Source organism: Puma concolor, chromosome B2 (genome assembly GCF_028749965.1).
Source record: "Puma concolor isolate L17-30 chromosome B2, mPumCon1.1.hap2, whole genome shotgun sequence".
NCBI lineage: Eukaryota > Metazoa > Chordata > Mammalia > Carnivora > Felidae > Puma > Puma concolor.
This window is the reverse complement of record NC_141671.1, coordinates 50,949,301-50,973,136: the sequence shown is the minus strand read 5'-3', so window position 1 is coordinate 50,973,136 and position 23,836 is coordinate 50,949,301. Positions and strand designations below refer to the sequence as shown.

The 23,836-nt window shown below is 41.9% G+C and overlaps 1 protein-coding gene across 1 annotated transcript in view; it reads right to left on the bottom strand.

The window, feature by feature from the left end:
• The window catches only part of PAQR8 (progestin and adipoQ receptor family member 8), a 44,475-nt gene extending 25,677 nt beyond the window's left edge, over window positions 1-18,798 (bottom strand). The window contains exon 1 of the mRNA XM_086707063.1: window positions 18,645-18,798. The gene's annotated coding sequence lies outside the window, so the exon portion shown is untranslated. The remainder of the gene's footprint in view (window positions 1-18,644) is intronic.
• Between the last annotated feature and the right edge of the window lie 5,038 nt (window positions 18,799-23,836).

Below are 23,836 nucleotides of genomic sequence, written 5' to 3'. Positions count from 1 at the left end.
GAAGCACATGGAATTCAGTGTTTTTGGAGAGCTCACAAGAAATCCATGAGAAAACCAAGGAGAGAATCTGTAGTACACAGAAAAGTTAGTTCGTATCTGGCATGGAGTATATCTGATATCCATTTGATATCTTTGCTCATTTGTAACACAATATCTCAGAGTGAACCAAACAGAACAGAGTTTCCCCCACTGACCTTGCTTCTGTCCCATGCTCCTTGCTCCTATCTCAGTATATGGCTGCCAGAAACCAGAGATATATTTGTCCCTCATCTTAACCTGGTACTCCTCTTTATCCAGTTGCCAATAATAACTATTATAATGACTCATATATTGAGCAATTACTCAATGCTAGGCACACTTCTAAGTTCTTTGCATGTTATTAACTCATTTATTCCTCACCACCCTGTGAAATGGAGTACAGATGAGACAATAAGTCAAGTCTCTTGTCCAAGAGAAGGGACCACCCAGCCAAGAAGTGGTGGAGCCAGCATCTGTACCCAGGTAGTCTCGTTCCAGAGGCTATGCCCCGAACTTCTACACTACTCAGGAAATGCTGGGGTTTTTTTGTTTGTTTGTTTTTTACTTTTTTTTTACTTATTTTTAAATTTTTTTTTAAATTTTTTATTTTTTTTTAGGAAATGCTGTTTTAACCTCATGTATTGAAAAGCATTCCAAAATGTATTAGTTCACTTTCCTAAATTTGTAAGTGAAAATAAATTGTATAATTCAGAACTATACACGTCCTTCAGCTCCTTCTGGAAATCAGTGATCATTAGGCAGCTTGGATAATAGAGGTACCAATAGACAAGAAGACTGGACAGTATCTATGGTAAGTCTAGAGCCTTACTGGAGAGTTGCTCTTAAATATAAGTTCTAATGGGACTTTATTTTCCTGTGCTTTGATGTGTTTTCTTCGAAGTGGAATGTGTCAGTAACAATTAGCTTCACTGAAGACTTTGATTAGTCAAAGCTGTATTGTAGTAGATACACTGTCATCAATGTAAATGAAGCATATCCATTATATAAACACTATTAAAAAATGGACAACTTTTTCTACTTTGAGGTTGTATTGATCTTGGAGGAGGCGAAGTGAGCCGGAAGGCAGAAGGCCCAAATGCTACTTAAATTAAATGAATCACATACTTAAAAATAAACCACAATCCTTCTGGCACCAATAGTACCATCTGTAAACTGAGAATAATAAAGGCCAGCAACTTGAGATTTCTGAATTAAAGTTGAAAAAAAAAAAAAAAACAACAAACAAAAAATGTACGTAATTATAAACCTAAGACAAGAGGACTGTAGGTCCAGAAAGCGTCCTTTCCAAGTTTTAAGCTTATTTAGTGTGTAACAGCCAACATGATTTAAGTTCATCATCCATTTAACATTCAAATAAGATGCTTTTAAATAAGATGATTTTAACCAAAGGATGAACTTTAACATCCCAAGAGTCCCTTTTGAAAACAAAAGAAGCAGTACCAGCCAGAAGCTATTCAGGCAAGTTCCACAGGTCATATGGTCTTGGGAAGAGACAAGCACTGATTGTTACCAGAAAACTCAAGGTCAGTACTTGCAGTTCCATTTCCACCACCCCAGTGCTCCCTTCCACAAAGGATGGCAGTATCTACTGAGAAGTTGCAATTATTCCCCAGCTCGCCGTTTCAGTCTCACCAGCCACTCATCCCCGCCAGAGAATTCAACTACTTCAGACAGTCCCAAATAACAGCAGCAAATGATGTTTTTTGGCCTCATTTTATATGATATCCCAAAAGCTGGAGAAACTAAAGAATAATAGCAAACTAGGAATAATTTCAGCTGAAGAATGATTTTTAAATAAGCATTGCTAGATATAAGTAGGAAGGAGGGCTCTAACTCTTACATTAAAAAAAAAAAAACAACCTTTAAAATACTTGGCCAATCTAATGCTTTGTTGACCTATGTGGTTTTTCCTTTCCCTGCCCTCCCCCCTGCCCCCACCCCCAATATCCAGTTGAGATTTCTGAAATGGAAGAGGGTCTCTGCAGATCCTTGCTAGTAAATCAGACAATTCCAAAATGAGCCTTTGTTTGACTTTTGCTTGCAAAAGAATGTACTGTCAGTTAAAACAAGAAAAAAAACACATTTGAACACACACAGCCTGATCTTGACCACCCAGAGGGCAGCCTGACATCCTTTGTCAATCTTCCTGGAGACAGTCAGCCCCATAGCAGCCCTCACAGCCTCTGTCTGCACAGTTAGTTTTATTAGATAGTAATTTTTTCTGGTGACTATAGACTGGCCCCGGCATTCCTACAGCCTAGTACATTATCTATAATGTGGCCATGAGTACTTAAAACATCTTCTGTCAAGGAAGTCCTGTTGTTTCACAATCATTAACTTAATAACTTCCAAATTCCTTCAAAAGTAAAAGGAAGTGTCCGACTTCAGCCAGGTCACGATCTCGCGGTCCGTGAGTTCGAGCCCGCGTCAGGCTCTGGGCTGATGGCTCAGAGCCTGGAGCCTGTTTCCGATTCCGTGTCTCCCTCTCTCTCTGCCCCTCCCCCGTTCATGCTCTGTCTCCCTCTGTCCCAAAAATAAGATTAAAAAAAAAAAAGTTGAAAAAAAAATTCAAAAGTAAAAGGAATTGTTAGTTAGCTGACAGTAAGTTAATTATAACTAAGCACTAAGTTTCTTGTTGTCACTTCTCGTTCAACTACACTGAATCTAAATTCAGCTTAAATCAACTACTAGATCAGATTAGGAACTCAAGGATAGGCTCTGGGCTGCCATTTCCTTTATACTCCCCTTGAGCATTAAGCATTTCATTTCTCCCATGAAAAGAATGACTTTAAATTTGTCTTATTGACTGACTGACAATCTACAAATCAAATCTACTATGGCTTTGCACTATGGAAATCTACTCAAACCTACTATGGGTTGAAAAGGGAGAGTCACCACCTCCCAATCCTCCATGAACCATCAACACTGAAAACATTTTCCCCTATCATCTGTTTTCCAGATGTCGGTAACATCTCCCTCCCCTCCCCCACCTTTGATCTGATTCCAGCTGAAAGAGGAGAGCTGGTCCCTAGCTGTTAAGGACCTAACATGACAACAGACAGAAAGGCTAGAGATTTTACTGCAGGGAGGCCTTTATAAACCATTTACTTTGGAGACAGCAAATAGATTTCAACCCTCACACCAACCTCTTTGGTAAGTGCTTCCTAGATTCCTGTACTGAGAGGCATTCTAGGCCTGGAATGAACTCAGAGAGAAAGGTACTATCATTGATTTACTGCCATGGGCTCCTAAGGGACACCAGACTCAGGAGGGAGCCATGGCACAGAGCCATGTATTTGTCATCCCTGAGCTGACTCTACAATAGAGAGCTAAGAGACTTGCAGTTCACTGTTTTTCTCACTTGACTGTTTTAAAAAGTAGAAATAAAAGCAAAAATGAACTATTGGGACCTCATCAAGATAAAAAAGCTTCTGCAGAGCAAAAGAAACAATCTACAAAAATAAATGCAACCGATGGAATGGGAGAAGATATTTGACAATGACATATCAGATAAAGGGTTAGTATCCAAAATCTATGAAGAACTTATCAAACTCAACACCCAAAAACCAAATAATCCAGTGAAGAAATGGACAGAAGAAATGAATACATACTTTTCCAAAGAAGACATCCAGATGGTTAACGGACACATGAAAAGATGTTCAACATCACTCATCATTAGGGAAGTACAAATCAAAACCACAATGGGATACCACCTCACACCTGTCAGAGTGGCTAAAATTAACAACTCAGGAAACAACAGATGTTGGTGAAGATGTGGAGAAACAGGGACCCTCTTGCACTGTTGGTGGGAATGCAAACTGGTGCAGCCACTCTGGAAACCAGCATGGAGCTTCCTCAAAAAGTTATAAATAGAACTACCCTATGACCCAGCAATTGCACACTAGGTATTTATCCAAAAGGTATAAAAATGCTTATTATAAACATGCACCCCAATGTTTATAGCAGCACTATGACAATAACCAAATCACCGAAAGAGCCCAAATGTCCATCAACTGATGAATGGATAAAAAAAATGTCACACACACACACACACACACACACACACACACACGCACACTGGAATATTACTCTGCAATCAAAAAGAATGAGATCTTGCCATTTGCAACAACATGGATGGAACCAAGTGTATTATGCTAAGCGAAGTAAGTCGGTCAGAGAAAGATAAATATATGATTTTACTTGTATGTGGAATTAAGAAACAAAACAGATGAACATAGGGGAAGGGAAGGAAAAATAAAATAAGATAAAAAGAGGTGGGTGACAAACCATAAGAGACTCTTCAATATAGAGAACAAACTGAGGGTTACCAAAGTGGAGGTCGGTGGAGGGATGGGTTAAATAGGCAATGGGGGTTAAGGAGGGCACTTGTTGGGATGAGCACTGGGTGTTGTATGTAAGTGATGAATCACTGAATTCTCCTGAAACCAGTACTACATGTTAAGTAACCTGAATTTAAACAACAAAAAAGTAAAAGTCTGGGCAATCATAATAACCTATTTTAAAATATTCACGACGATAAGTATTTAAAGAAAATATATGTTCCCTAAAAAGCTTAGTTCCCAGCTAAGGTCCTTGCTGACATGTCCCAGAGAGAACCAAAGGTGGGATTTCTAAGCTCTTCCTCACCCGCACCCTGACAAATGCCACTTTTTAGTGCTCACTGGTGAAAGAGTTAAATAGGAGCTGAGTAGTTCCCCATCAGTTGTGTGGCTTCAGTGATGGGACTGCATGGGGAAGGAGGAAGAAAAAAAAAAAAGACTGAGGTTTGAGAATCAAGCAAATGTCAGTGATCCCAAAGACAAAAGAGTGTATTAAGCAGAAAAGTCAATGTGATGCTTGTTTTGATAGGAAAAATGGAGAATCAATTTCTTGAACTTGAACCAGCAAAGCTCTCTTCTTCACTCAATCAATAGTATTTACTTACTTTCTGTTCTGAACACTGATGGACCAAGTGGGTGCAGACAAGGCAAATGACATAGTCCCTTTCATAGCCAGCTTATATAATCTGTCTCCCTCTCCCCTGAGGTGGGCTTGGACGCCAGAAGCTAAGTCAGCCCTCTGGAGAGACAAAGTCAGCCTCCCAATATCTACTCCGTGTTGTCAGCCAACTGGCTCCCAGGTGAGGAGAACATTTTTGGCAGTTAAGTACAACAAAGCAGTCAAGAGACCTTAAGAAAGGGCAAGGGAGAGTAGGCAGGCATGTGATTCTGGAGACAAATAAACACAATTAGCTGTGCTAGAAACAAACTGAAAAGACTCAGTGGGAAGACTGGTTCCTTCTGCCAAGAGAAAACCAAAGGAAAATTCATTTTAAAAGAAACCTTTTACTTCTCTCGGCAGCCATGGCCCAATGACAGTCATATTTTCTGTCAAGTTCTTCTCCTTGTGGGTTTCTCCAACATCTCAAGAACTATTGCAATAATGCTGCTTTATCAGGTTTGCTGCCCAGATAGAATCCATTAATGTTTCAGGCTGGGTCCTTTCGTTCATGGAGATGACAATCCCAAGCCTTTCACAGCCATTCTGTCCCTGTGTGCTTAAAGAGACCCAATTAGCAGCAATGGTCAGGTGGTTAAATTCACAGAAATCAAGTCACGTCCCTGGATGTCTTTTCCTCTACCCTAGATCCAATTGCGTACTGTAGGATTAGCTATAGCAGAGAGGTCTAGTGACAACGACATAGCATAGTGGTTAACAGGACAGTCTCTGGAGTTAGGAAACTTGGGTTTGAATTCTGACTGCCACTTACAAGTTGGGTGACCTTGGGCAAGTAATTTAATCTCCTTGTGTCTCATTGTCTTCATCTATAAAATAAGGATATAACAGTACCTGGCTAATAAATAGAGTTGTTGTGAATTTTAAAGAATTATATTAAAAGAGTCCTGTCTTTTAGAATGCATTCTAAAATGATCACAAATAATAATATGATTTCTGGGGTTTGCTTTAAAATCATCTGGAGGTAAGGTGTGTGTGTATACACACACACACACACACACACACACACACACACACACACACACATATATATGTAAAGAAACTGGCCATGAGTTGGTAATTGTTGAAGTTGAGGGATGGATACATGGGGGTTTATTATACCATTCTGTGCACCTCTGTCTTTTTGAAATTTTCTGTAAAAGGAAGTTTGAGAGAGAGAGAGAGAGAGAAGATAATATGTATAAAACTGCTAGCACACATGTGCTCAATAAAATGTAATCTGTTATAGATCAGAGAAGATCTTGAAGGCACTGTTGCTAGGTCAAAGAGGCATGTGGATAGCAGCCTGTCTCTCTAGAGACATGGATGGGGTCCTGGGGCCAGCAATGGGGGCGAGGGGAGTCAGACAAGCACTGAACTTCACTGTCACTCTAGGCCATCCATTATTGCCCAACCTTTTCACCATCAAACCTGTTTTAAACTGATTGTTATTCATTCCCTATGCTTTACTAAGTCAACCACATCTAATAAATGTTCATTTTCCCATATCTTTTAGTGAGATACATAAGTCAGTGTTTGAGTCAGCTTTAGATAAACTAGTGATTAAACTGAGCTGCCATCACCCCAGCCCAAAGCAAAGCACGTCCAAGTTTTCACTGCCCGAGCAGTACACATATATGCAGTTTTTCAGATCTCATTATATGAGATAATGAAATGCTCAATGCACATCTCCAGCACCATCTTCCACCCCCTGTCACCTGAGTCTATGCCTCCATTAGGTTCAGGAAACCACATATATAAATTCAGAGTCAGTTCCAGAAATTCCCAGCTTCTGGGGTCCCTTAGATAGGGTGATGAGCTGGATGGAAAACCCACCCTGGACCAATTCCAGGCTAGGTATGCACACTAAGGGAGTCCTTAATTAACCCCCAACTCACCCACCCCATACCCTCTCACAAACAAGGAATCAGCCACCCCAGCTCTGACACTTAACAAACTATAAGGCCTTGGGCTAGCCATTTCATCTGTTTTCTCATTTGTAAACTGGGGTATCTCCCTTATAAGGCTGTTTTAGGGATTAGAAATAATGTAAATAAAGTGCATTGCACAATGCCTGGCACACGGTAATTGTTCAGTACATAGTAGCTATTTTATGTCTCTATATGCCTGTGGGTATGCATGGGTGCACTGTTATTACCTCCTTTGGAATTTGGTTGATGTTTAGACCCAGTGGTTCTCCAGACCATGAGACACATTGAGGCCACATAATTATACTTTAATATTTTCTTTTTCTTTCATTTGACAAAATTTTGATGCAGCTACTTCAATCTTCTCCACAGAACTGATGTATAAATATGTTACTGTCATCAATACCTACATGTCCTCTCCTATGTGATTCCCTTTTCTCCTTCCGTAAATATCTGTGACAATATCTTTTAAATTAAAAAAAAATTATAAAAAGTAAGAAGGAGAAAAATGTGGTCCAATTCAAGCCTAGCAAGGCCATTCTTATTACTATTGTGAAATGTTTGCTGAATGTCCACTATATATAGATAGTGGAGAGTCAACGCATGAGATGAATATAAACAATAAAGCCAGAACTCCATTAGCGAAGACTTCAGTAACGATCCAGTGATAATCCAGGCTTCTCCAGGGAAGTTAAGTGCTAATCTAAAATCTTTATCTTATTCTTTTTCTAAAAAAAAATTTTTTTTTTAATTTTTTTTTTCAACGTTTTTATTTATTTTTGGGACAGAGAGAGACAGAGCATGAACGAGGGAGGGGCAGAGAGAGAGGGAGACACAGAATCGGAAACAGGCTCCAGGCTCCGAGCCATCAGCCCAGAGCCTGACGCGGGGCTCGAACTCACGGACCGCGAGATCGTGACCTGGCTGAAGCCGGACGCTTAACCGACTGCGCCACCCAGGCGCCCCTCTAAAAAATTTTTTTAAGAGTGTCTTTATTTATTTTGAGAGAGAGTGAGCAGGGGAAAGGCAGAGAGAGAGAGAGAGAGAGGAAAAGAGAGAGAATCCCAAACAAGCTCCACACCCTCAGTGCGGAGCCCAATGTGGGGCTCTAACTGAAGAACTGTGAGATCACGGCCTGAGCCAAAACGAAGAGTCGTACGCATAACCGACTGAGCCACCAGGCGCTCCTATCTATTCTTAACCTTACCTACAACCATCACTCTGTTTCTCCTCATCCTGAGTTATTTTTCTTCATAAGATTTTTCACATCCTAAAAGTATATATTCCCTGATTTACTTATTATCTGTCTCCCCCCAAGAGAATACATATTACATAAAAGCAGGGATCTTGATCATGTCTGTATCTCTAACAACTAAAACTACTGCCAAGCACAGAAGAGGCCCTTGAGAAATAATTTCAATGATTTCATTTTCTTTTCCTTTCTCCAAACACCCAATTACAAGAAGGAATCTACATCTGAAATCCTGCCCCATGTATTCCTTACATACACGACCACTGTGACCCGTTGTAGACAGAGTGTAAACAACTAAGCACACAATATATGAAGTGGTACCATGAGAGACAAAAAAATCCTAAGCAGAATGAAGCGATTTCCTCAAGGCCTTACATACACCACATACATGTACCATTCTGATTTCTGCCTCTGTGGTATTGCTTCAGCTGCTTCTACCATCAGAAATACCCACCTCTCTATCTAAATGTTACCCCCTTCCAAGTTCTCACTCAGGTTGTTTTTCCTGAGTTATACTGACTTTAAGAGCTCACAGTGACTCTGCCCTTTTCTAAACCGAGTGGCACACACCCACTAACAGTGCCTCATAGCCCTGCACTTAACTATAAGTGATTTAAAGTTTTCTTCCTCTTTCCTGAGAAAACTTTGATGCTCCAAGTGTATCATAGGTTCCTGAAATACAAAACCATGCTTTATGATTCTCTTGAATCCCTCAAAGTATCTAGCACAGTGTTAGGTACTTACTGTACATTCAAAAAATCCCTGTATGTGAACTGACAGATTCCCAAATTGAATCCCACCTCTGCTGCTCTGGTAGGATTCCATTTACACCCCTCACCCCCCGCAAGAAAAATCTGTTTCCTTTTGCTCCCTCATCCTTCCAAGTGCTCTTCTATTAGAATGACTTTCCAGCTGCAAAAAGCCAAAGCATTAGTATCTCAGATAGGACAGGACATTGCCACGGACTGTGACAACAGCAACTCAGAAGGTGGCATTATACCCAGAGACATAAACCAGAAACAAGTCATCATTCAGAGTATCTTAAAGAGAAAACAAAGGGGGGCACAAAACCTAAGAAACACCTAGAGCACCTCATGAATTAATCTGAACCCTTTACCAGGCCAAGATCTGATGAATCAGGCTCTACCTGAAATGCTGCCCAGTTTCAATGACATTCTTGCAGCTTTACCTGAACTTGTCTGGGTGACATTCTAGTACTGCAGCCAATTCCAACTTCAGCGTCAGTGCATGCATCAAACTGACTAATTCCACATTCTGAAGTGCTCTGGGTTCCTGGCAGCTCCAGAGAACAATATCAATGCCTTTATTTTGCTTAAGTGCAGGAATTAAAAAAAAAAAAACAAAAAAAACTAAGATGGAACTCTTGGAATGAATTCTTTGGACAGACTTAAAGACATCATGGAGAACATAAATTTTCTAATTCAAGAGCCATAACACTCCAACATTGACTTTACATCATCCTTATCCCTTCCATGTTTTATACTTTACCAGTCCTCTTTAGAGTGAGTCTAAAAGGAAAATGAGAAGATAGTTTTCACCAACGTAAGTTTTATTTCTCACAAAACCATGATCTATAAGCCATACTCAGCAAAACATGTGTGTTTTAATTCCATCTTCAATTAGCTGGCGGTAAGTGCAGCCCTCCTCCAGTTTCCCAACTGTAGACTTACCTTTATTTAGCCTCTTGGCTATTCTCTTAGCCTCCAAAGAGCAGGTCAAGGATAAAGCAAATACATAGTTTCAAGCTACTGATGGAAAAGCAAGCAATTCTCTATTGCTTGAGAATAGAAACATTTTTTCTTCTTTGCTGTTGTTAATCTTGGAGTACATGACCCTAGAAGGATAAATGTCACTGCCCTCAGTGCTAGCTACATCTCAAAATGAACAAAAACTCTTAAAATCTGTAACCTTTGCTTTGAGCTTCAAATCCTAGGAATTAGAGATTGGTGAAAGTCAGAGACCAGCTCAGCCTGGGGAGCTGAGTTCTCCTAAAGTGGGAGAGCTAGCCTTGGTACCTCTCTGGATGTACTCATCTCAAAAATGTTGTCTCCAATTACCTCTCTCATATATTAACATTTATCATAATTATTACTAATTCACTCATTTGACAAATAGTATTCTGATAGAGTATTGAATTGTCTTCACATAAGAAAATACTAATAGTGTATTAGCTCCCTAGATGGCTTAGAAGCGTATACCCTGCCGGACATGCAGAGAAAAGTCTTTCTTAAGCCCCAGGCTTAACTCAACCTGATCATCCAACCCAGTTGCCTTACAACAGAGAGCAGTTCCCCACTTTTGCCCAAGGGTGGTTTCTGAATGTCATGTGGGATAATGTGACACTCTAAGTAAGACACTCTCAGTAAGAACTGAGAGTAAGACACTCTCAGTAAGTAACCAACCAGCCCCCTCCTATTTACACTGGGCCTGAATTTTGCTTTGTCCTGGTCATTTTAGCTCTGTGTACAGGTATTAGAAAGCTATAATAAATACTCCTTCCCTCCATCTTTAAATTGGAGTGTCATCTCTACAACTTACCTGCAAACTGTATCCTCCATAAGGGCAGGAAGTACATCATTCTATCTCCAGTGTTTAGCACAGAACCTGGCCCTTAATATTTGATGAATGAATGAATGAATGTGTGCATGAACAAAATATCCTTTGGTTCCCAGGCCAGTGAGAAGTCCATCAAGATCTCACTCCACAGAGTTAGTGTTCAGGTTCCTTCTTAGCCAGTACTACCAAAGTCCCATCATAAATTTTCAGCAATTCATGGCACTAAACACCACAAACAGCATGGACAATGATCCATAAAATAGATCAGGCAGCAGAGAGGGCTTTGCTCACTTAATCACTATGGGGTATAAGGTTCCAGCAACATACACTAGGAAAGCTGAGTGGAAGCTACAAGTACTAGACTGCTTGTGTTCCCTGCCCCCGAAATCCTTATGTTGAAGCCCTAACCTCCAGTGTGATGACTGATATGTGAATGTGGGGTCTTTGGGAAGTAATTAGGTATAGATGAGATCATTAGGACTGTGGGTCTTCATGATGAGATTAGTGCCCTTATAAGTAGAGGAAAAGAGCTTGCTCTCTCTCATGGGAAGACACAGCAAGAAGGTGGCTATCTATAAACCAGGAAGAAGGTCCTCACCAGAACTGAATCTGCTGGCACCTTGATCTTGGACTTCCTAGTCTCCAGAAATGTGAGCAATAAACTTCTGTTGTTTAAGCCAACCAGTCTATGGTATTTTGTTATAGCACTTTGAGCAGATTAAGACATAGGGCCATTTCCTGGTTATTTAAACTGTCCCTAGAGGCAGGAATCTAGAAGTTAGAGCAATGGCAACAAATTAGTACTGGGGCAATAAGGAGCACTCATAAAGAATTTGGGTTTGCTATCAGGGCCCAGCTCTGCTCCTTGGGCAAGTCACAACCTGTTTCCTCATCTGTACAATGGGGCTAATAATAGTACCTATCTCAGGATTGTTCTGAGATTTAAATGAAGTAACACAAACACATTTCCTGACACTCCTAAGTGCTCAGTCAACAGTATTATTTTTATAATGCTGAAGCCAGACTCATGCTCTAGTTATAACTCCTTCTCATAGGGTCTGCTGATCAGAAGAAGTGGAAAGATGTGGTAGACTGAGCCCTGTAGCAGTAATCATAAGCCCTGGAAGTCTGAGTCCCTGTTTTTGACATTTTCTCATTGTGACTGATACATGTCTAACCTTCACCAACCCTAAATTCCCTTCATCTGTAAAGAAAAAAAAAATCCATATGATGATGTCTGTTCTCTAGGCCTCCATAGGATGGCTGCAAAGTTGCATTTGACAAGGAACATAAAAGCACTTTGAAATTTGTCCAGCAGAGGCTCACACAGGAATACTGAAAGAGGTAAATTTGTCAATATTAATTAAATACCTCTAAGACTCTAAAACAATGTTTTTCAAACTTTTTGACTGCAACCTATTAGAAGAAACGTATTTTACATTGCAAACAGGCACACATTCATCACTAAAATAAAAGCCTAACAAATAATTCTTATGTTACTTTGATACTTTTAATTAGATTCTTTTTTATCCCTTCCTTCCTACCTTTTCTTCTTCTGCTCTTTTCTTTTCTTTTTCTTTGCTTTCAATATAGGTCATTAATTTCACAAGGCATGGTCCTAACTGGGCATCAAAATAATTTTAAAAATCTGATGCCCATTCCCTACCCATTGAAATTCTGAATCAATGGTTTGTGGTGGGGCTAAGGCATCTGCATTCTTTTTTTTTTTTTTTATGTTTGTTTATTTTTGAGAGAGAGAGAGAGACAAAGTGTGAGTGAGGGGGGAAGGGCAGAGAGAGAGAGGGAGGCACAGAATCCAAAGCAGGCTCCAGGCTCTGAGCTGTCAACACAGAGTCCAAGCTGAGCTCGAACTCACTGGAGATCATGACCTGAGCCAAAGCAGAAGTTGGATGCTTAACTGAATGAGCCACCCAGGAGCCCCTGAGGCATCAGCATTCTTAAGAGAGCCCCAGTTGATTTTATTGTGCAACACAACTAATGGTTTCTAGCTCACAGCTAAAAAAACCACTGTGTTATTTACATCCTGGTCTGCTAAACGCTCTCTGCACCCAGAATGACTGCCCTGCCCCCACTCTGCAGAAGCTCCACTGGTAACAGTGAGTGGATTACTCACTCAAGTGGCTTCAGTGTGCACCAGGAGAACACAGAAAGGCAAGGGGATCAAAGCAGAGCCTGGGCCTTAGGGGGAGGCCTCTTATCTCCCCCCAGATGGCTGGTAACCCCATACAGAACAAAAACTGGAGTGGATTTGGACAATTCTTTTAAAAGTAAAGGGACCTCTACAAGAACTTGTTGCTTGAGTAGGAGGGATTAAGGAAAATAAAGGGAACCTGCCAGACTTTGCTCACAGCCTTCTCATAGAGCAGAGAAAGCTCTGAGCAGGCATACACAGGGGTCTGAGAGGACCCTGGAGATCAACTTGGTTAGAGAGAGCTTCTCAGCCTGGCTCTCTCCTTCCCAGTTTAGCCCCAATAAAACAGAGAGTGCTTCCATCCTCAGCTCACCTTCCCTATACATAAGAGAGGTCTGGGGACTGACTGTCCTGTTTATCTGGCTAGAGTCATATTCAGCTGCCTAGCAGAACCAGGGCAGAACCTGGGCCAGAATGAAGAAAGGAAACACAGGGGCTAGAGGCCATAAGTCTGTGTCTCTGTCCTATTCTTGGACGCACAGGTGGGATCAGGAAACCTGGATTGGTTCTGTGTACAATGAGTTAAATAACCAAAGCCGTCTGTTTGAAGCGTAGCCCCTAGATTTACTAGCCAGACATGAGACTAAGAGTTACCATTTATTGGGCACCTTGTGTGTACTAAGCACTTTATATACATTATCTCTTTTAATTCCACAGTATCTCTTCAGACACAAGGTTTAAGGATCTTACCCAGGGTTATGATAGGATGCTAGTGCAGGTTGATGCCCACTCCAGATCCCAAGCTCCAGTCCAGAGTTTCTTAGTACTATTGACATTTCAGTTGGTAATTCTTTGTTTTGGGGAGCTGTACTTTGCATTTTATTATGCTTTACAGGATCTTTGGCCTCTACCCATTACATCCAGTAACATCCTTTCCCCCAACAGTTGTGATAATAAAAAATATCTCCAGAAATTACCAAATGTGGGGGAGGGGGTATCATCCCCTTCCCCATTAAGAACCAGGACTCTAACCGCCATGCTGTCTTATTTCTTCGTACTCTATAAGTACATAAACCACTGTGACTCAGAAGAGAGACAGAGCTGGAACCAACACTACTATGGAAGGGATAATCAGAACACTCTAGGAAAGTACTGTAAAACAATAATACCATTTTATGCTACATTTATATACCACATACAATACACATGTATTTGTGTAGCCATTATCTCCTTTCATGGCAAATGACTGCATAGCACGATCTAATTCCCAGAGTTAATCCACCTCAAAAATATGAACACCATTAAGAGATCTGTATATTTAGCCTTCTCCAAGAAATTGAGGGAAAAGAACATGTAGTGAAATCCATATTAATCCTTATCCCCATAAGCCATTAGGAGAAAAAAATTCTGCTAATGAATGGTCCTGAGGTAACACGTCATGTGAACTCTTGGAGGACAAGTCTGTTTCCATCTCTTGTCTCCTGCACACACCTGCCTAGAACAGAGAACTCTCACTAAAGGGCAAACATTTCCTGAAACATCTATTTCATAGCAACCTCTATTTGGTTGATTAAAACTAAGATAAAATTATTTTCCCACATTTTTGCATCTTTCTAATTTATGTTTTAACAAAATTCCTAAATCAGAAAAAATTAACATCAATATTTATGAAAGACCCAAGAGCTTAGTGCCAAGTTATTCTTCCTTGCCATTTGACAAAGCAGATCGAAATTCGAGTTTAACTAAAACAAATGTGCACCAGAATCATCCTTTTTTTAAAAAAAAAAATTTTTTTTTTAATGTTTATTTATTTTTGAGACAGAGAGAGACAGAGCATGAACAGGGGAGGGGCAGAGAGAGGGAGACACAGAATCTGAACCAGGCTCCAGGCTCTGAGCTGTCAGCACAGAGCCCGACGCCGGGCTCGAACTCACAAACCGAAAGATCATGACTTGACCCGAAGTCGGACACTCAACCGACTGAGCCACCCAGGCGCCCCAGAATCATCCTTTTTAATACATGCCAAGAGAACGGTAGCTATTACATTAGAATAGTATTTGATTGATCAAGGAAAGTAATTATAGGAGGAGCTTTTAAAGTTTTTTTCCTTCAGACTTTCACCAAACTGTTATACTTAATACACAATTAAAATAAGAATGTTCATTTATTTTATTTTTATTTTTTTAATTTTTTTTAATGTTTTATTTATTTTTGAGACAGAGAGAGAGCGCAAGCAGGGGAGGGGCAGAGAGAGAGCAAGACACAGAATCCGAAGCAGGCTCCAGGCTCTGACCTGTTACCACAGAGCCCGACACGGGGCTCGAACCCATAAACTGCGAGATCATGACCTGAGCCGAAGTCGGACGCTTAACTGACTGAGCTACCCAGGCGCCCCAAGAATGTTCATTTAAAAAATAAAATCTGATTTCAAAATAAAGCAGCTAGGAGCGGTTGCTTTTTGAGGTCACTTAAAAATTTTCTAAGAAGATAGGAGAGTAAAAACAAAATGTTCTCATTCACATATTCATTTGCACAGCCCAACAAAGGGAATATCAGTACCTGGGAAATGATAAATTTATACATGCTCCAAAGGATTTTTAATATAAAACTATCAATAAACAACAATAATAACAAAAATAGGTAGGATCTATTGAGCACTCATGTGTCGGGCCCTGGACTCAGGGTTTTACATTCATTTCATCTTCATTAGGCACATACTCATTAGCATCTTCATTTTAAGGTTAGAAAACTGAAGCTGAAAGCTGTGCCCCAGATCACAGCAAATCAAGGTTCAAACCATGGGGGTATGAAGCATTATATTATATAACCTAAAAAAATCGGTAATTTAGAAGAAAAATGGAAGAAAAAAAGGATATGTTAATTTTTCACACTGTGTGCCCTGAAGTCCCAAAACTGAAATGGATTTGCAGAACTCACTCTCTTCCCCTTATTTCAATCTAGATCCTGTCACATAAAAACTCAAGTACCAGCCAGGCATTACCTATATATGGGGTAAGTGACTTTCTGGGTACCTTTGTTTTTCAGAGAAAACAAGTCTTTGTTTGTTTTGTTTTCTGTAAAAATGCACAGTAATGGAAACTGCCTGGTAAAGAGTATCTTCAAAGGGAAAAGAAAAGAAAGGCTTATTTTCTCCAGCCCAGTAGACCATTAAGGTGTAAAACAGGTGACAGGACCAATTGTTTTTTTACACACATGACAGCATATACACCCCAATAAAGGTTGTACTTCAAAGCAATTACTTTCCAATCCTAAACACATACACATACCTTTATTGGATGCCCCCTTTAAAACTGCCAGTCCTTCAAGAGGGACTTTCATTACTTTAATGGGCATACTTCCTATTACTGTCTCGATCCTGACCTCAGAAACCAGATTTGGTCCCACTTGGTTTGGCTCTTTCCCAACTGAGGGAGGTTTGCCATCATGGAGGCAATTCAGTAAATGTGTTACAAACTCTGAAGGCAACTCCAAGCCAGGAGCTCTAAAATTATGCTCAGCAATGACAGCATCACTAGAATTAGTCCACAGCCTGCCAAGATGAGGCTTCTGAAGGGGAGAAATACTCATCTGAATGTATAAATACTGGCATATTTATTTTAACATTTGGATAATGAATTGAAAGAATCAGCTAGATATGTCCAAGTAAATAAATATGCTGTGCAATAATGATACTGCAGATTTTGGTGCAAGGTTCTGAACACCCCCTTGATGAAAAGAAAGAAAGAAAGAAAGAAAGAAAGAAAGAAAGAAAGAAAGGAAGGAAGAAACGTTTGTCCTGAAACGATACTTGCAAAATGAATAAATTGCTTTTCCATTAACTTGCACAATTATTGAAGAGATTTCCTTTTCATGAAGAAAAAAAAGAGGCCCAACGTCAGCTAGCTGCCAAAATAGCCCTTGGTCTTCCCAGGAAGCTTAAATCTCAGTGTGTGTCAGAAGATGGATCTATATCTACGGCAGAGAGGAAAAGGAGTGGGGTCATCTCTCTTCCCCTGCTCCTCAAAGCCCAGAAAACTTCCAATGGAGAAATCCACTCAATAGGATTCCTGGGGCCCTGGCTCATCTTGAATTAGCTGTTATACTGAATAATTAAACTAATTACCATACAAAATTAACCACAGGGATATGTTAATACACAACATTATTTAACTAATTGAAGGAAGTTGGATACCCAAAATAAACAACAGGGGAAAAAAATGTACTGGTCATTTGTTTATCTCTAGACACACATTTGGATACCCACCCACTGAGGTCCTAAACAGCCTAGTGCCCAGCCAGATGACCTGGTGAAGGGTGTAGCAGCTCAGAGGTGAATACAGGCTGTGAACAGCGTAAGAGGGCGGTCAAGGACAGTCCACCTTCCATGCAGGTATCTTCCTACTGGCGTTAGTATAGGAAGTCCTCACCAACACAAACAATCCAAAACTGTACAAGACTTCTCGTGTTTACTCGGCCGTGGAATGCAGTGCATTTGTGGGCCGTGTGTCCCTGTGTGTGTGCGCGCGCGCGTGCACGTGTTTCCCCCCCCCCCCCCCCTCCGGCCCCGTTGCTGATTTTCCTCCAGTTTTTACTCATAAACAGCTTCTCACAGAGTATAGGAAAGTGGGGAGCAAGTAACACAAGTGGATCTAGAAATTAAATACACCTTTATTATGTGCCTAAAAGCACACACAGAACTTACGTGCACATTTGAAATCTCACTCCTTAACTACTCTTTTAAGCCCAGACTGTTCTCAATGGGTCCCTGGGCAAAATCACTTCTAACACAACTTAGAAACAGGAGATGCAGCAAAGATTCCTTCCGGGCCCGCGGATCTCCCCCCGATCGGTCTGTGTTCCAGGGCCCAGAGATGCACTGGAAGCTGCGGTGCCTTGGCTGGCTGCAGGTCCTTGCACCAGGTCATCGATATGCCTCTCCCTCGTCCCTCCTGCCCCCCATCTGGGGTGCACTGGTCTTGCTCCCCGGAGGGAATGCCCTCTGGAGGTTTCCATGACCCCGTTCCACCGAGAGGGTGTGTCCCCTAGGCGGAGACGTTCCGTGAGTCCCTGCCCCCTCCAGCCACCCCGATCCTCTGCCGCGGCGTTCCATCTCTCCGACCCCCCGTGCTCCACAACGTAACCCCGGCTCCCGCCACAATTCTGCTCCCGGCGCCCCCTCTCGGAGAAGCCCCTCCATCTTTCCCCCGAGAAACCACGCGCCTCCCCACCCCCCGACCCTTTCCGGGGCTCCCCTCCCGCCCCGCCCGCCTCGGGCTTCCTTCCCTCCGCACTCCCCTCCGGCTTCAGTTCCCCTCCGCCCTGCGGAGGGCGCCCCGAGAATGCCGACAGGACACCCTCGTTCCGGCACCGAAGCTCCCCAACGTCGTGGTCCTGACCCCTCGGTCCTCCAGCCTCGGGCTCCGGGAGTCCCCAATGTCTGGGTCCTGACCTGCCGCCTCACCCTCAGGGCTCAAGCTCTGAGACTCCCCAACACCGGGGCGCTGAGCCCCGGCCCCAGAGCTCAGCGTCGTCAACCTCTCGATTCTGGAAGCCCCTCGGGGCTCGGGGTGTGGGGCTCCCCAACGTCGCGGTCCTGACATCCCTCCCCTCCCCCCCCCCACCCCCCGCGCTCGCGTCCCGGGGACTCCCCAACGTCGCGGTCCAGATCCCCCACCCCCCCGGCTCGGCGCCTGCGACTCACCGGCAGGAGCGGCGACTGAGCCCGCGCGCGAGCCCAGCCCAGCCCGGCCCGCACTCCGGCTCGGCTTCCCGGCTACCAGCTTCCCGCAGGCGGCGGTGACTGCGGCGGGCACGGCACAGGGGAGCGGCCCGGGGGAGGGGACCGCCGGGGGCGGGCACCGCCCGGCTCCGCCCCTTCCCGGCCGGGGGCGGGATGCGCAGACCCGCGCGCCCACCGCGGCCCGGGTGCCGCCTCACCGAGAAGTTGACTGACACCTCTTCCTTCCACCCCGGGGTCAGACCCGCGCAGCCCCCTTTCAGCTAGACACACCCGAGGGCTTGAGAAAGAGACACGTTAACCGCTGCCCCATCCGTTTCAAGAACCCACTCCAGGAGGCCATTTCCGAGGGTTTTCTGGTTTTTGGTTTTGGGGGGTGTTTTGGGAGAAGGGGGAAGGCAACAACAACAAACTTCTTCTTTAGTCTCAAGACGGATTCAGATTCTGGCCTCTCAGCCACCCGCATCTGCACATTCAGGGTCATTCTGCCTATGAAGTCATGTTATAAGGCACCCAGGAGGGCCCTTGTAGACACACATTTTCACACCCCTGAGATACACCCGTGAAGTACTCTCCCGTGATTATGCACCACACAAACTTCTTATGCTGACAAGCTAGGAACCACTTCTATACCCCCACATCCTCAATCCACAGCTCACTAGCCAGACCACGGTATCAATGATCTACACATACAAGGGGGCAGAGCAGGAGAGGAAATTCCACACCTGGTCCCAGACTTGCTCTCCTCACCCACAACGTCGCTATTTTACCATGGCAAAGATACCCTTAAGATGTGGGAGCACTGGGGCTCTTGGGTGGCTCAGTCAGTTGAGTATCAGACTCTTGATTTTGGCTCAGGTCATGATCCCAGGGTCTCAGAATGGAGCCCTGCAGAGGGCTTCGGGATAAGGTGGAGCCTGCTTGGGATTCTCTCTCCCTCTCTCTTTCTCTCTCTCTCCCTCTGCCCCTCTCCCCTGCTGGTGCGCGCGCTCTCTCTCTCTCAAAAAAAAAAAAAAAAAGGGGGGGGGAGAAAAGAAAAAAAGAAAAGATGTAGGAGTACCAATTAACAAATTAACAAATCAAATTGGCTTTGCTATTAAAAAGCAGTGTCCATGATCTGGAAGAAAGAAAAACCCTGAGAAGATGGCCTGAACCAATGCTACTGGAGGAGGTTCATTTGATTCATGTCATTCTTCTTTTTTTTTTTTTTTTTCTATATTTTGAGAGAAAGAACACAAGATGGGGAGAAGGAGAGAGAGAATCCCAAACAGGCTCCACACTCTGCACTGAATGGTATGGGGGGTTCCATCTCATGACCCAGAGATCATGATCTGAGCCAAAATCAAGAGCCCCACTAAGCCACTCAGGCACCACATATCATTATTTTTCTGAAACAATCAAGCCTAACTCTGGTTTGTTGATACCTGGCACTTTGCCATTTTACCACCCTGCTTCAGTGACATGTTTAAACAAACACCTCACATTTGTGCAATGTTTTCACTTTTCAAAACATTTTAAAATACATTATTGTCTTTATCTTCAGCAAAATGTCATGAAGCAAAGACAGTACGTTTTCCAACAGGGGTTATTTGAATTTCATAAATGAAGACATTTAGACTCAGCAGTTAAATGGCCAGGTTTGAAGCAGAGTCAGGACTAGGAAAGAGTAAGGGGCCCGGTCTTCAGGCCACTGCTCTTTCCACAGAATCACAGGTCCAGCACATATAGATCCTGATGGAAATATGACAGTCGGCCTTTGGTAGATTTGCCTCACCATCTCTGCTTCACCTCAAAGATGTCAGGGAATTCTCCTGAATTTACAAAAACACAAGCCTTCAATATCAACAGGCGTTTCTTTTTTGGCTAGAGATCATAAATGTACAGCAGAGCTGATGAGAAGAAATAAAAAGTCCCCTTTTTTCCCTCTCTCTGCCACTCTAGAAACAAAATTACAGGTCAGCAAATACGAAGGCCCAACCCCAGGCTCAATCCAACTGAAGGGAGCTGTCAGTGAGGGCTGATGAGTCTGCGAAATCCATGTTGATTATTCTTGCAGCTTTTCTTCTCCCTTCACCTGGAGCGTGGAGAAGGGTTCTCTTGTCTTAAAAGAAGATCAACAAGTCCTTTAAGGCTTTCTCAGTGTCATGTTAAGAAAATGGTAAATGTTCCTTTCCTAGGAACCTTTGTCTAGCGGAGGGCACGAAAGTGCAGCATTAAGTACAATGGGTGTCAGGCATTTTTATCTGTGGGCAGAGGGTTCTGTTTATAAATGGAGCTTTTAAGTGTGGTAAAATAGATGTAACATAAATGTTACCACCTTAATCTTTTGAAAAAAGTTTTAATTGTGGTAAATTAAGCATAATATAAAATTTGCCACATAACCACTTTTCAAATGTATCATTCAGTCGTCTTAAGTACATTCACATCCTTCATGCCTTTTAAAACTACTTGGATCTCACACTAGCTTCTTCCACTTTTTACTCTGAGGTGATGGCCCATTTCAGTTTGGGCAGTGCAGTGATATTTTGGTAACTCTGGAAAAAAGAGTCCTAACGTGACCTTCCTATTTTTGAATTAATAAAAGGCTCCTGGATCTTTCATAAGGGATAGTAAGGATGGCCTTTAATATATAGAAATTCACAGCCAACCTCCCTCCATGTAACACTTTCATCTGGCAACAAAATTTTGATTTGGGGTTTTTCCAAAAGCTGGAAACAGGCAAGATCTGGGATATTGCAGAATTTCCTCTAAAATGAGAATACTAAACCGCTAACCCGATCAACATTCTATCAGGCACATTTCCCTTTCAGATTGCTCTTGAAAACCACAGACACAGCCAATATACAGCATAATTAAAAAATAGATATGCAAGACTAAGGAGCTATTTTTGTCCCAAACTCTAACAAAATAATTTGGTCCATTTTATGTTGTATACATACCACACTGACACTGTTTTTCTATTACTTTCATGGTGTGTTTATATAGCATTGTTTTTCCAAGAAGCTCAAAGTGCATGTGATGACATAATATCCCTAAACTTCATACATTTTATGAGAAGTAGGAAGGGGGTAAGAACTGTTAGCCTTACTGTGACATGGAGAAATGGAAGTATGATATAGTTAAACCATTTGCTGGAACATCTATACTGGTTTGTAGTGGTCTGTCCTAAAAGGCCTACTCATGAAAACTCATACAGGAAACATCTTATGAGAAAACTGAGGGCATTTTTCCACTATCTTGGCAGTGAAAAGGAAAAGCACTTTGCACTGTGGACCACTATCCTACACCATACACAAAAATTAACTCAAAATGGATTAAATACTTGACTATAAGACCAGAAACCATACAACTACTAAGAAAAAACATACATGGTAAGCTCCTTGACATGGCTTTTGGTGACGTTTTTTGGATTTGACTTCAAAGCAACAAAAGCCGGGGCGCCTGGGTGGTGCAGTCGGTTAAGCGTCCGACTTCAGCCAGGTCACGATCTCGCGGTCCGTGAGTTCGAGCCCCGCGTCGGGCTCTGGGCTGATGGCTCGGAGCCTGGAGCCTGTTTCCGATTCTGTGTCTCCCTCTCTCTCTGCCCCTCCCCCGTTCATGCTCTGTCTCTCTCTGTCCCAAAAATAAATAAAAACGTGGAAAAAAAATATTAAAAAAAAAAAAAAGCAACAAAAGCCAAAAATGAACCAATGAGACTACGTCAAACTGAAAATTTCTGCCAAGCAACAGAAACCATTAATAAAATAAAAAAAGCAGCCTACTGAACGGAGAAGATATTTGCAAATGATATATCCAATAAGGGGTTAATATCCAAACTACATAAAGAACTCATACAACTCAATGACAACATCACAAACCCAGATAATCGAACTTAAAAATAGGCCTTTAAAATGAGAAGATCTGAATAGGCATTTTCCCAAAGAAGACATGTAGATGGCCAATAGGCACATGAAAATATTCTCAGTGTCACTAATCATCAGGGAAATGCAAATAAAAATCACAATGAGATATCATGTCACATCTGTCAGAATACCTATTATCCAAAAGACAAGAAGTAAGAAGTGTTGGTAAGGATGTAGAGAAAAGGAAACACTCATGCACTGTTGTGGAAATGTAAATTGGTACAGCCAATATGAAAAACAGTATGGAGATTCCTCAAAGGAACTACCCTATAGTCCAGCAATTCCACTTCTGGGTATTTCTCCAAAGAAAATGAAAACACTAATTAGAAAAGATATACACACTTTTATGTTCATTGGAGCATTATTCACAATAGCCAAGATATGGAAACAATAAAAGTGTCCATCAATGGATGAATGGATAGAGAAGATGTAGTGTATATATACAATAGAATACTACTCAGCCATAGAATAGAATGAAATCTTGCCATTTGTGACAACATGGATGGATCTTCAGGGTATTACGCTAAGTGAGGTAAGTCTGGCAGAGAAAGACAAATGGCATATGATTTCATATATATGTAGAATCTAAAAAACAAAACAAATGAACAAAAACTCATAGGTGCGGGGAACAGATTGGTGGTTGCCAAAGGGGAAGAGGGTTGGGAGGTGGGTGAAATGGGAGAAAGTGGTCAAGAGGTACAGACTTCCAATCATAAAATAAGTAAGTCATGGGGATGTAATGTACAGCATGGTGACTATAGTCAATAATATTGTTTTGCATATTATGTAACTTTATATGGTGACAGGAAAATAGGCTTATTGTGGTGACTATTTTGCAGTCTATACAAATATTAAATCATTATGTTGAACACCTGAAACTAACATAGTGTTATACATCAATTATACTTTAATAATAATAAAAAAAAAGTGTGTGCTTGAAAGTCAGACCATCTTGAGTCTGAACCCCATTACCGTCATCTAGAGCCTTTGGTAGTGTACTTCAGGGTTCGTACCTGTAAAATGGGAATAATAATTGTAACCAGTTTATATATTTATTGCTAGGATTAAATGAAGCACACATTAAGCACTCAACACTGTGCTTATCACATAATGAGGGCTTGATAAATGTGGGTAAAAAAGAAATGGCTGCTTATAGGACGTTCTACTTGAAGAGAAGATATACTTATTCCAGCAGACTTCATAGGAGTAATTTGGAGAAACTTGAATATCTATTTTTTTCAACGTTTTCAACGT